Here is a 15,516-nt window from a genome sequence, read left to right as displayed (position 1 = left end):
TAACTTGGTTTGGTTCCAGCTTAGCGAGAATTCTTGTTCTTACTTCTGGGACTTTTTCTGCAGTTAGTCCCTGGGTAAATATCAGGCACTTGAACATATCTTGCGTTAATCCATTTAGTTTGAGCATTTCATATTCCCTGCTAACTCTACCAGCATATGTGATGTAGCCCCCCTCGTTGTTCTTTTGTAGGTTTAAATATTTCGAGCGTGTATTGAATAACGAGTTTTTCTCCCTAAAAATTTTACATTATACGTCTATTGTATTTTTAAAGTTTCTGTCAGAAGGTTTTTTCGGGAGTATGTAATTGCTCTCCTGCTGCCAGTTTTCTTGGGATTAGACGTATTTTTATATCGTCGCACCAATATTTCCACTCTTTATTGAGAATCTATTCGTTTCTTCTATAGTACGCCTGTTTCATACTCATATTCCGATATTGAGGTTGCAACATAATCTGGCGATAATATTTTTACAACATTTTTTGACGACTTACTATTCATTAATTTCAGCATTTGTTGCTGCTGTAATAGTAATTGTTCTTGCTGTTGTTGTCCATGCAGTTGTTGATGTTGCTGTTTTTGCAACTCGAGCAAGCCGGCCAAAAAGTTTACGTTTTTTTATACCGTAAAATTCGTTCAAAAAGCGTATGAGTTTCGTAACTCCTTGTGTTTGTTTAATCCGCATGAGTTTGTTAATTCATCGTGAGTTTGTTAATTCATCGTGAGTTTGTTAATTCTTCGTCTCAACTATTGTAATCCAACGATGCACTTGCTATAATGTCCACTCCGTTATATCAGTATAGTTAGTTAGACAAGTAAAGACACGATTATCTATTGCCGATTACCCGACTGACACTCCGCGACTCCCTACGTCACAGTATTTGTAACTAACTCACATACCACTCGTCACGTGGGAGGGGTGTTACATTATTATTATTATATCCATGATATCATCCATTAAGGTCATTCAATTAGAAGTTTAGAAATTCGTATTTTAACAGCATCTGTAAGAAATATGTGGTTCAGTACCATTATGCTAAAGCAAAATTGAAGGTAGTCACACTACTGGCCCAAGTGCATGATGGGTCGTATTACATGGATCTCGCTTGCCCATTCATAACGATAATCATTTTGTTCTGGATTGCTTTGGAATAATGTTCTAACTAGTTTCTTCAATTATTTCATGAATTATACGGAATCATTTTGTTTAGTTAAACCCAATTGCAATTAAGTAAACGATACCTGCGGAAAGAAAATAGAACCAATGAAGGAGCCAATCTAATCAGGAAACTATATTGAAGTTACTCGATCTGCTGGAAAAACAGTCAAAATTTCAACCTACCCCCACCTCCTTAATAAAAAAACATACTAGTTAATGTAGCTTCTAATAAAAAACAGAAATATGGGAATACACCTTTTACCATTGGTGTTTCCAAACATGGCGCACTTGGGGATAAATCAATACATACTCGTGAATAATTTTACTGGAGAATGTCAATGGCGAATTTCACAGCACTGTGTGAAAATAGATATTTAATTTTCCATGACTAAGAACACATAAACTATTACAAGTCTCACATTTTGCAAATCACATTCCTTCAGATTATTTTATACTTACCAGCCTGTCTACTTCACAACCTGAAAAAGTTTGTTCGTCCCTTGTGTTTTATATTCTTACCACTTAACTTTTCGATCTGTCTCTTCTCTCCAAACAATCGTTAAATGTGTAGAAGTTCGGTATAGAGTAGTCAAGAAGTTTTTCAGCCAGTCTAATAAAAGCAATCTTATTTTAACTTATAACAATTTATTCAAAAAGTATCTAAAATTTAGAAACGTTTGGTCAGTATATTGTGCGCTCTACTTTAATATCGCAAATTTCACTGGATGCACACATATTTCATTAAATTGCCGACGTTGTGCCAAAATCAGAAACTATTCTTCTTCTTCTTCTTCTTCTTCTTCTTCTTCTTCTTATTATTATTATTATTATTATTATTATTATTAGTATTATATTTATTATCATTATTATTATTATTATCATTATTATTATTATTATTATTATTATTAGTATTAGTATTATATTTATTATCATTATTATTATTATTATCATTATTATTATCATTATTATTATTATTATTATTATTATTATCATTATTATTATTATTATTATTATTATTATTATTATTATTATTATATATTATTATTATTATCATTATTATTATCATTATTATTATTATTATTATTATTATTATTATTATTATTATTATTATCATCATCATCATCATCATCATCATCATCATCATCATCATCGTCATTGTTATTATTACTATTAGGCTTTGTGCCTGTTGTAGAATGGGTTTTTATTATCATTATTATAGACGACACATAGAATACAATATGTACTGTTTGTCAAGTCACAACAAGCCCCACAGACGGACAGTATTTTACGCAATATGCGTGCAGTTCCAAGTAATGCCGATTTTTGCAATAGACCTAGATTGTAGGATATTTCTAAAGTTTTCAGATGATATTTCAGATTGGGTGTTATTTAACCCAATTTTCCCATGACAACAGAGATAATCTTTATGTTTGACTCTCGAAGGTGCCACATCTCAGCGATCGCAATTCTCAGGTCTCCATATTCATCAATCTTTTCTTTTACTTTCATGTTGATATGTTGATCTCCTGACATTGCCATGTCAATTATTAGCCTCTTTTGTTTGTCCCACCTAAAGGTGCTCTGATACCATGCCTGTCAGGAAGTCAGTCCCAGAGGATTTTGCCTTACACTTTTCGTCCATTACTTTCTCCGGTGTATGTTGGTACCAAGCACCCGTAACCTCATATCCATACTTACGGCATAGTAACCAGTGGAGTTTTGGGGCTATCTTGTCGTGTCTACGCTTGTACTCTTTCTGCGCAAGACTTTCACAAGCACTAACAATGTGAGTCACGCTTTCGACTCTCTTCCCATACATTCTGCAGCGGTCTGTTGCACGTGTGTGGTATATATTCTTTTTCACTGAGTTGGTATTCAATGTCTGGTTCTAGGCAGCGATGATTAGGCTTTCAGTATTCTTTTTTAGGTCGACCTTGTTAAGCCACCACCCTGATGCTTCCTGGTTTTTTAATTTCTTGATCTCATGGTGGAACTGACCATGTAATTCCACACGGAGTAGGGTTTCTTCGCTCTCGCTGGCTGTTCATGATCGGAATTCATGAGCACTCTCAAGTCCATTTTTATAAAGTCCTTCTGAATTAAAAGTATACTGTAGTTGGCTGTTTACCAAATATTCTACCACGCTCTTCTTTCACTGTTGATGCACTCCAGTACTCTAATCAGCCTACGTGCACTTTTACCCCTCTTCATGTAGAGCATGTGTACATTCGCCTTAGGGCACCATACACTGTCATTGACGTTCGGGTTGTGCGATCGAGTTGGTTAATCTCCGCTTGTGTTTATTTCGGGCTAGGTGAACTATAGCGGACCACACCAACGGCTCATATATTGATGGCAGTCACAAGTTTCCTTGAGTGGAGTTTTGAGTTTAAGAGAAGTTTAAGGCGCTTGAAATATGCAGTGATGACCTTGTCTTTCACTTCTTTATGCAAGTTATTATCCAGCTCCAAGATACGAAGGTACTTGTACCCATCATCATCCGGATCTTCCATTAATCTTATGTCCCTACATTTTACTGTTTTCCTGATTGAAAGTAAGCACCGCACACTTTGAAATACCGAACTCCACCCCTATCTCCTTGTTGCATATTTTCAGTTTCAATCGGCCTCATCATTTCAGGCTCAATTTTTGCGAACAATTTTAAATCATCCATGAAGAGAAGGTGGTTGAGATGAGGTCCATTCATTCTCAGCTCATAGTGCGTGTTGACTTTGCTTAGGATCAAGGAAAATAAAATCAAGGTTATAACAAATAACGAGGGTCAACAAGTCTCCTTGGAAGATATCTCTTTTGATTGTTACCTCGGTCAAGTGCTAATTGTTACAAGAAATACGTGTTTCCCAACTAGGCATGCTGTTTTTAATCAATCGGTGCACATACGTTCTCAACTCCACACATATCCAGTGTTTCCAAAATCCACGAATGTGGCATGTAGTAAGTCTTTCTGAAGTCCATACAGGCCATGCATAAGATTTTTTGGTACCGTATATAGTTCTTCATTATAACCTTGTATATCATAAGGTGGTTCTTGGTGTCCTTGGATTCTTTTCGGCATCCCGCTTGTTCTACTGGCAGTAGATTGTTTTCCGCAAAGAACATATATTTTCCCTACGAGGAGACCTGTTAATGTGTACGCCTATTGTCGCAATCTTCATTGTTAATTCCAGTTGTAAAAGTCCAGGGCCACCCTCTTTTCTTAGCAGGGAAAGAGTTCTATATTTGCCTTAGGATGGTGTATTCTATGCATTGTCAACAATTTCGTATTTTTCTGTCAAGATTACATATTTCAGTAACTTCTTCATGAAATTCTGCTGGTCAATATGAACATTGGATGTTTCTGTCATTTTTACTTTCCTACGGGTAGATTTTGCGCATTTATCAAGGCCATATTGCATCTTGATATCAGCACTGAATTATTTTAAAATCTCTTGTAAGCTCTGTAGCTGTTGGTAATTTTTTTTTTTTTTTTTGGCAAAGAGCTTTATTTCATCAATGTAAATGAGATGATTTATACTTTATCAAACATTTTAGGACCGTACTGTGCATCATTGAGCAATTTTGAGAGAGGTATTAAGGTTAGACAAAAGAGGAGTAGTGATAATGAGTCATCCTGGAAAATGCCACATGAAATTCTTACATCTCCAGCATTTAGAGATTCATTGTCACTGTTCAAAGTTAGTATGGTTCTCTATGATCTCATACTTACAAACAAAATAGTTTCGCAGCTATTTTATACATTTCCAGACATTTCCTAATCCAACTATATGTTAGGCTATCAAAAGCTTTTTTATAGTCTAACCAGGCTATTGTTAATTTTTTTTTTGTCATTTGTGACAATCTTCTAAGAACATCTTGATGAGTAGCTAATCTTTACAACTATAAGTTCATTTTTACATACTTTTTGCTCATTTTATTGTTATTATTATTATTGTTGTTGTTGTTGTTGTTCTTATTATTATTATTATTATTATTATTATTATTATTATTATTATTATTGTTATTATTATATCGATAGTCTTCATTTTATGACGTGTTTTCACTACCGAGTAGCTCTGTGGTTTACTGTATTGAGAGTGTTTTATGTAGAATGTGTGCGGTCCATAGTAATGCCATTTTCTATATTACTTGCTAATCCTGGTGGTTTTGTTATGTATTTGTCTGAATATTCTTTTATCATACCTAATGCGCTTATTATTATACGAATTGTTTCTGTTCTCAAACTCCACATTCGAGTTTCCTCTATATCCAGATCTTTGTATATTGAAACTTTCTCCATTTCTTTTAGAGAAACGTTGTCATCTGTTGGTATTGATAATTTGAGTAGAAAGCACTTTTATAATGATTTCTGAGAACTATATCCAGCCTATAGGCCTTAGTTTCTCTATCTGTGTGTATTGGCATTTCTCATTTCTGTAACCTTTCCTGGCGTGTGCCTATACTGACATTTTTCTGTTGTTATTCCATAGTGTTGGCATAGCTTTCAGTGTATATAGATCCCAACTGTGTCATGTCTGTGAATATATTCTCTCTTAAACATGACTGGGCAGGCAGAAACAATAATATGATATATTGTTTCTTCCCTATCTTCACATATTCTGCAGTAATTGTTTTTTTTGTTTTTTTTCACTATATCTTTTTGGTATTTCTGGTGGGGGGGTTTTGGTTTTGTGCTGCAATTAAAAATCCTTCAGTCTATGCTTTGAGTCCTGAGCTTCTCAACCATTCCTGGGATTTTGCTTTGTCCATATTTGTTTCAATTTAGTTTAACCCAGTATTTTCCAGACAAATACATAACAAAACCTCCAGGATTAACAAGTGTATATAATATACAGAAAATAGTGCTACTATGCACCGTACACATTCTACATAAAACATTTTCAATACACTAAACCACAGAGCTGCAATCGGTAGTGAAAGCACGTCATAAAAATAAGACTACCGATATAATAATAACCATCGTATTATCATGAACCGTCGCTATCCCAGTTCCAGATTGAATTTCAGTTGTTTTACAGCCTTTGCTGTTTTTCTTTTTGCTCCATACTTGCTAAGTACTTTGACGTCTTTTTGTATGTTAGCTATCTTAAAAACAGAAAGTAGTTTTTTGTTTTGTTCGTGTTTTGAGGATATTTTTCATGCTTCTGAAGTAGCTGTTTTTGTAGTCCCATAGTGGTTATTTTGTAATAGTTTTCTAGCTGCATAGCCTCTACCACTTTCCATACGGTCTATATATAACCTTTCTATGTCAGAGTTTGGGTGGGGCATCCTAAATCCTGTCATTATTTTCGTTGTCTATTTTGATTTGTTCATTTAGAGTCCCGTTAAGGCTATTCTAGCTGTAACTTACAACTGAGATGGCTAAAGTGTTGCTACCTATTATCTTGTTTGTGGTCGTACCAATCTTTTGCTCTGTCAAGTTCATACTTGTTGCAAAGTATCCACTAGACAAGACTGGCTATATTGTCGTGGCGTCTCTTATATTCTTCTGGCTAGTGGCGTACTTTGGCTGGTAATATGCACTTATCACTTTCTGCTGTGTTGTCTATTCTGTATTTTATGTAGTTTGTTCTTAGTACTTGCTCTTAGGCAGCACAGATTAGAACCTCCGTTTCCGGTTTTAAATCATTTTTAGTCATCCACAGCCATTTTTTTCTGTCAGTTTTATCTTCAACATCCCTATGAAATTAATCATTTATTCTTTTCTTTCTCACCTATTTTCAATTTCATTCGTTTTCAATTTCTTGTACAGTGCTTTATCTTTGCCAATATTTCATCCTATACAAGCCTGACCTTCTTACTTCTAATAATAGCGGTTGTGAGGCATTTTTATATACCATGCTATGTTGTTTTCTTATACTCTAATGCTGTGATGGCATCCAATAAATCCCTTTCCCTTTCTCTTATTATTATTATTATTAAAGAAAAAATCCTAACAAATAACGTTAGTATCCGAGGTATTCCTAAGTATCCGAGGTATTCCTAATAACACTGTTTTTCTGCAGCTCTATAAACTGTGTTTTATGCATATTTCTTCTATCCATCTGTCCAGATCTTTTGGTATAGTTCTCAATGCACCTGTAACTACTGGGATACATTTTAATCGCACTTTCCATAGTCTCATTAATTCTGTGTCTAGGTCCTGGTACTTTGCTATTTTTTCTATACCTCTCACATTGATTTTTTTTATCATTTGGACTGTAAAGTCAATTATTTGGCACTTTCTATTCTCTTTATCTTCTACTACTACTACTACTACTACTACTACTACTACTACTACTACTACTACTACTACTACTACTACTATTACTACTACTACTACTAATAATAATAATAATAATAATAATAATAATAATAATAATACAACTACTACTACTACTACTACTACTACTACTACTACTACTACTACTACTACTACTACTACTGCTACTACTACTACTAAATCAGGCCTTCTAGCTTCTATTAATTTGTCGGTCTGAATGTTAAAGTCGCACATCTTGTATTTATTACAATTATTAGTATGTTCAAATCCTAGCTTTATACATAGCTCTCAGTGCTTTACTCTCCCGAGGTTACTATATGAGTAACACTTGCTTCTTTTGATTTTCATAACCTACATTGGGAATCTGCCTGGTTTTGTCTATCTTGGCTTTCATCCAAATAGTCCTCAATACTTGATCTTATGCTGCTACTATCAAACTTTCTGCCTCCCTCTTCAGCCGTAATTTCTGTAACCATAACCATAATCTCGCTACTATTATTCCTCGCAACTTCTCTTGCCAGTCAGATACTCTTATTCGTTTTTCTGATTTTTAACTCATTATTATTATTATTATTATTATTATTATTATTATTATTATTAATAGTAGTAGTAGTAGTAGTAGTAGTAGTAGTAGCAGTAGCAGCAGCAGCAGCAGCAGCAGCAGTAGTAGTAGTAGTAGTAGTAGTAGTAGTAGTAGTTGTTGTTGGATTTGTAAAGTAGGATGAATGCATGGAAACGTCGTTTACAGTATTTTTTCTACCCCTTTATATTGCGAGTTCAGCTTGCTATAATTACATGCTATTATTCATGTTTTGTTGTTACTATTAGTGTTGTGGATGTTGTAATGCTAGAAATTGTGATCATATTTGGGTTTGCAGATCATGATATATATATCATGATCTACACCACTATCTCAATCTAATTTTCATTTCGAATTTCTGTTTAAAATTCTATTTTAAACTTCTAGCTCTGTTATGTTTCCCCAGCAAAAGTTAAATTGTGCTAGAACGTCATGATGTGTCACCCTTATCACTCTTCATTCTAAAAAACGGATATTAGGTAAAATTTCTCATTTCTACATGGTTGTATAGAGTGCTTCTGCGCTAAAATCTGTGATTAAAATTTTATTAGTTCATAACCACATTGATTCGTGCGTGTGATAACGTCTGTCTTGCTACAACTGCTTTTCAATCCTTTTTCAGCTGGTTCTAGAAAGCTGCTGTGTCAGTTTATGTTACCGTCGTTGTAGTATTTTCTGTTGCTATTTTTCTTCATTTCTTGATGTGGCAACAGTGGCTCCTTTGCTACTGGGGAACTCATGGTGCAATGATTTTGTTTTCACTTCTGCCGGTGTTAATGTTGATGACAATGGCGGGTCCATTACTGCAATCTGCTGCCCTATTTGACAAATCATTGCTGCTACTATTATTTTTCTTGCTCTTGTTGGCTTCATTGCTGCAGTTGTTGCTTTTAGCGTTTGATGTTTTTATTGTTAATGTTATTGTTTTTTGCTACTGTTTTGACTGATGCTACTGTTGTGATTGATGTTACTATTAATATTTCTGGTTATGCTATTGCTATGGCTGCGATCCTGTGGAGGTGCTGGCCTTAAAATTCAAAATCATGTTCTACTTTCATTTTCCTCTCTTACTACTCAGCCAGTAATGATGAAGTGTTGAAGATATTAATGAAAATTTTGTTTTGGCTGAAAAATTATATTTGCCTAAAATTTCCAGCGGAGCAGTAAAAGAAAAAGGTACACACTACCTTAAAGAACTCGTCAAACAAAGAAGATAAAACATTGTAAGTAAAATATACAGTCCGCTGAAAAGTAAAACAAAACATCAACTTTCGGAGCTGTTGAAGCAATGAACAACAACGATAATAACATTTTCGTCTAATTTAGACACAAGGACAGCAGCTTTGGAGAGAGAGATTTAGCGAATACCACTGACTCCAGTAATTAATTAGTGCATAATTTTATCAATCTCTGAGTAAGGAAATAATTTGAACTACGAAAGTAATATTAGAAGTTATGCAGCAAGATATTTTGCCCACCGGGCGATACAGTGACCCAGCTGAGCATCAGAAAAAAATGCCTTGAGATATTTAGTTAAGAATTTTCGTCTTATTAAATTCTATCGAGGTCGATTTTGCCTTTCATTCATCTAAATTAAGTAAACTGAGTACCGGTATAGTTACGATCAAGAATAGTAGTCCTTGATCTTTTTTCGATTTAAAAGTCTAATGGGGTTGGCACAGATGAAGATGCTGTTCGCTTTCTATTTAAATTGATTGTTATGTGTCAGAACACTTACTTTTTTTGAGTTTGGACAAAATATCGACAGAAATATTTATTATTGTTAGGTCGCTTTTCTTTTCTTAATTCTGCTTATCGATACATTAGTGATGATAAGAACATATCAAGAGATTTGCGGATAACTTATCACGAAAAATTACAAGTATTTTTAACCTTGTGTTATAAAGAAAATTACAAGTTATCAGGTACTAATAATTTTATCGTTTTCTGGTTATCATTATACTGAAGATATACGCGGATATAGTGTGAGATGTTTTTTTTTATTATATCGACCCCACGACATTCCTATGTCTTATTTCCTCGATCTCGAAATACATGAAATGGTAAATGACCAGTTGTTTAAAGGGTAACTTGGTCTGGCATATCTACTGCGAATGACATACTTTAGGAACTGAACTTCATCAATGTTTGGCCTTAATGTACAACACGCATGACAGAAAGTTATTCATGCGTATCTACGTGTATAAGTTTGGTAATTGAATTTGATCATTTCGGTGATTATGCCACATCTAGACTCAGACATCTGGATATATGAATACATTGAAACATTATTTATAAACTGTAAACTGCCAATTTCGCTGCATATGAGACAGTGGCAAAATATCTTGATTGAAAGGACATGAATTTAAAAAAAAGTATATGTATTTGCCACAGTAACTCTCATGTAATTCTGAAGGCATCAAGCCCAATATAAAATTCTTATGTCGTCAAGGGGAGCTGTTTTAAAACCATAGCACCAGAAAGATTATCTCCAGCTCTTATAAAGCATTGCTACACTTCTGTTATATGAATTTTATTTTACGAATAGCTTAAATGATACATCATGATTTGAATCACTTAAAGATATAGTGACTGCAAAATATGTGTATACATATTTTTCACTTGCTTTCTTTCTCTCACATCTATCTATCTACCTATCTATCTATTTACCTATCTATCTATCTATTTATCTATCAATATGTCTGTCTATCTATCATGATAACCATCAACTGAAAAAGATAACACTCATATTTTAAAAGGAAAGAAATAATTTAGGTTACTTGTGTTTTAATTTTACTTTTCATAAATCTCATATAACACGTAAGCAAATTTTCATTCCATTGATTTTGAAACTTTCAATGACGAACAATACATCGCCATATGATCTAACTTCAAAATTTTTCAGAATTTATTTCAGCAATCAATTTATTGCTTCCGGAAGAAAGCCCGCGAAAGCTGTTGGTTCAAGACATTACCTGTGTTACGCCAATATATTTCTTAGCACTACTCTTGTTTGCATTGATAATTATATGATTAATTGATTAACATCGCCATACACGTAAGGCAGATGGGAGGGTCATGGCTGAAGCATATTTGATCCCTATTCTACTCAAGCGACGTTGACTTGGAGCTAAGAAACAGCTAGTCGCCATATTCAACTTTCAACTCCTGTAAGTTTATTGAATGAAGGAAAAGACTCGCATTTAGATTGCTCTGCGAAATATAAGGCTTATTTATTCCCATTATTTTGAATTAATTATGCCTTATCTCGTAGCTTCAAGGTTACGATAAGATTGTTTATTTTTAGAATGACATAGCAGGGTAGGTGCTAGAGACCAGGTTTGACCAGTTTGAACATAAAAGAGGTAGCATATTTGAGCAAGATATGGACTATAGAGTTAAATGATAAACAGAGGTAGATGACCAAAACAATAACCAAAGCTCTCGTCCGAAGAAGTACATTTTAAGACTCCTTCTAAGCTATCCAAGGAGTCATGTCTTGAATAGAATCTCAATGAACAAAGAGAAGCGACCAGATGTTAAAAATGGTGGTCAGTCATATTCTTAAACTTATTCTAATTAGATGTAACATCCTGCTCAGAAATGTTTCTTTCGTTGTACAAATTCATGTTATTTTACAATTTATAGTGTTAACATATAAACAGGAGATTATATGATGTATTTATCATTTTAAAATTAATTAGGGAAAATAGTATGATATCAATGTATATGGTAGATTGTAATGTTAGCTTTCTCTAGAGCACCCCAGAAGAAAGAGACCGATGATCCAAGATAATCCTGTTCTGTGACCAGCGTTTCTTTTTATGAGTTTTTAGAACAGCATTATCTAAGGTGCATCTTACCTTATTTAAGATGGTACTGAGTGAGTTAAGAGAGGTTTGATTCTTATTTCTAGCATCGCTAATGCTCACATAAACGTTCAAAGTTGACTCGACAGGTTTTTCTTGTAGTGTATAATTCTCGACAAAACAAAAAAAGAAAATACGCAGAAAAATTTCTTTCTTGGTTTCCTCATCATAAAAGAAGAGAAATTCTAATAATCTTGGAAAACAGAAAAACATAAGAAATAAAGGAAATAAACTAAGTGTAGAAAAAAAGAGTAAGCTGCGATTCAAGCTGATAAATTTGCTACATCAAATCACGATCTTAATTTAGATTATATAACTAGATTACTCTCCGTTCGGGTGCAGTCTCTTTTCAAGCAGCAGAATTCCATTTTGAAAATACTTAAATATATTAAAAAATGTCTGGGTTTGGAAAATATTTAAACTAGTTTGTTCCAAAATAGTAAAATACAATTGATTTATATAATTTCTTCCCACTTCAAGTAATGACGTGAAACCATGTTAAAGAAGAACAGTTTCACAGAAATGATAAAATATAAAATAAAAATTAGGGGATAAGATTTTATTTTTATTCCGATAAAGACATACAAATCATGATAACAATTGTTTTTATTAGAATTTTTCTAAAGCAAAAAATAAATACTAAAACGCTGTTTCAAAAATTGTAGTTTTCTTTTTTTTCTTTTTTAGGCGTATGATAATTGCTTAAAACGAAGTGACAAATATACAAATATAGAAAATAGAATTCTTTCTTAAAAGTAGGTTCTTGAAAAATTAAGTTTAACCGATAACTATTTGTGTGTGTGTGTGTGTGTGCGTGTGTGTGTGTGTGTGTTTGTGTGTGAGTGTGTGCGTATGTATGTGTGAGTTGGTATGTCCGTGTTTCCTATTCACTACTGGTTGAAAACTAGTGTCGGTTTGTTGCTCCCTTTAAAGTAGCAGTTTAGCGAGAGCGACCGAAATAATAAGTAACAGGTTTTTAAACCAATGCACTGGATTCAATTTGTTCGACGACACCCTTCAAGGCTGTACCCCAGCATGGCCTCAGCATGACTCAACCAAGTAAAACACAGACGATTTATATATATATATATATATATATATATATATATATAGGCGCAGGAGTGTCTGTGTGGTAAGTAGCTTCCTTACAGTATGCTCTGTATACTGCCTTTATGGCAAATAAAATTAAATAAAGTAGCTTGCTTACAAACCACATGGTTCTGTATTCATCCCCACTACGTGGCACCTTGGGCAAGTGTCTTCTACTGTAGGCTCAGGCCGACCAAAGCCTTGTGAGTGGATTAATAGGTTTGGTAGACGGAAACTGAAAGAAGCCCGTCGTATTTATATATATATATATATATATGTCTGTGTGTGTATATATATCTGTGTGCGTATTTGTTTGTGTGTCTGTGTTTGTTCCCCTACAAGTGCTTGACAACCGATATTGGTGTGTTTACGACTCCGTGACTTAGGGTTCGGCAAAAGAAACCGACAGAATAAATACTAGGCTTACAAAGACTGAGTCCTGGGGTCGATGCTCCATCATGACCGCAGTTAAATGACTGAAACAAATAAGAGAATTAGAGAATATAAAGAAAACATTAAATGGAAATAATATTGATGAATAACAATTGATTTGCATAAATTATTATTTATTAATTACTTACAAAACGACTGCATCTCATCTAGCAGCTTTTTCGGCTGTCCATGTTCTTTGTTGTCGCCATTTTTATGCTAAAATTTATATCAGCGTGAAAAATAAATAAATAAAAAGAAGAGATAAGAAAAGAAGAAGGAAAGGCTGAATACGGGGAGAATCAAATCATGTTGTGTGTGTATCTCCCTAAGACGCTCCATGATTCAAATCGGTTCAATTACCAACTATGGTATACATTTTTAGCATAATAACGGTGATACCAAAGGACATTGACAGCAGAAACAGCTTTTAGATTGGATGCAGTTTTTTTATAAATAATTAATAAATTATAATTGGAACAAATAAATTGTTCATCAATATTATCTCAATTTTGTGTTTTCTTTAAATCTTGATTCATGATAACTGTTTATCCTTGCTTTTACCAATAATTTATGAGCATAAAACGTCTACACATACCGGTTGTAAAATGGATACTTTTATCCCTTAGACGGTTATTTTAACCTCTAACTCAGCTAACCTTATATATGTGTGTATGTGTTTATAAAAATATCCATATATGTATATATAAGTTATATACATATGTGTTATATATATATATATATATATATATTATATATATATATATATATATATATATATATATATATATATATTATATATATATATATATGTCTGTGTGTGTATATATATCTGTGTGCGTATTTGTTTGTGTGTCTGTGTTTGTTCCCCTACAAGTGCTTGACAATCGATATTGGTGTGTTTACGACTCCGTGACTTAGGGTTCGGCAAAAGAAACCGACAGAATAAATACTAGGCTTACAAAGACTGAGTCCTGGGGTCGATGCTCCATCATGACCGCAGTTAAATGACTGAAACAAATAAGAGAATTAGAGAATATAAAGAAAACATTAAATGGAAATAATATTGATGAATAACAATTGATTTGCATAAATTATTATTTATTAATTACTTACAAAACGACTGCATCTCATCTAGCAGCTTTTTCGGCTGTCCATGTTCTTTGTTGTCGCCATTTTTATGCTAAAATTTATATCAGCGTGAAAAATAAATAAATAAAAAGAAGAGATAAGAAAAGAAGAAGGAAAGGCTGAATACGGGGAGAATCAAATCATGTTGTGTGTGTATCTCCCTAAGACGCTCCATGATTCAAATCGGTTCAATTACCAACTATGGTATACATTTTTAGCATAATAACGGTGATACCAAAGGACATTGACAGCAGAAACAGCTTTTAGATTGGATGCAGTTTTTTTATAAATAATTAATAAATTATAATTGGAACAAATAAATTGTTCATCAATATTATCTCAATTTTGTGTTTTCTTTAAATCTTGATTCATGATAAACTGTTTATCCTTGCTTTTACCAATAATTTATGAGCATAAAACGTCTACACATACCGGTTGTAAAATGGATACTTTTATCCCTTAGACGGTTATTTTAACCTCTAACTCAGCTAACCTTATATATGTGTGTATGTGTTTATAAAAATATCCATATATGTATATATAAGTTATATACATATGTGTTATATATATATATATATATATATATATATATATATATATATATAATATATATATGTGTGTGCGTATGTGTTATATATATATACACAGAGAGTTTATGCGTTTGAAGTAGTGTACAGGTATTGCATAATGAGAAAAAGGAAGCAGTCAGAATCTTGGATAATTCTTTATTAGCGCTTTCGTTCGTTTAACCGAAATAAATTAAAAACAGAATGATGAAAACAGAACGTTTGAATCGGATGTTTTTTGTTTTGTTTAGAAAATGACATTATTTTTGTGGGTTTTTGGAGAAAGAGAGAAATATGGGTATCAGAACAATCGAGAAAGAGAAAGAAAATCAGAGAAGAGGTTTCTTTTCAAATATATTCTTTGTTTACAAGAGAAAATTTCGTGTTTGGAGAAAAGGGAAAGAGCAGGAGGGAAC

The sequence above is a fragment of the Octopus sinensis genome, linkage group LG5 (genome assembly GCF_006345805.1).
Source record: "Octopus sinensis linkage group LG5, ASM634580v1, whole genome shotgun sequence".
NCBI classification, from domain to species: domain Eukaryota; kingdom Metazoa; phylum Mollusca; class Cephalopoda; order Octopoda; family Octopodidae; genus Octopus; species Octopus sinensis.
The sequence above is the reverse complement of the archived record's forward strand: the minus strand, read 5'-3'. Positions refer to the sequence as shown.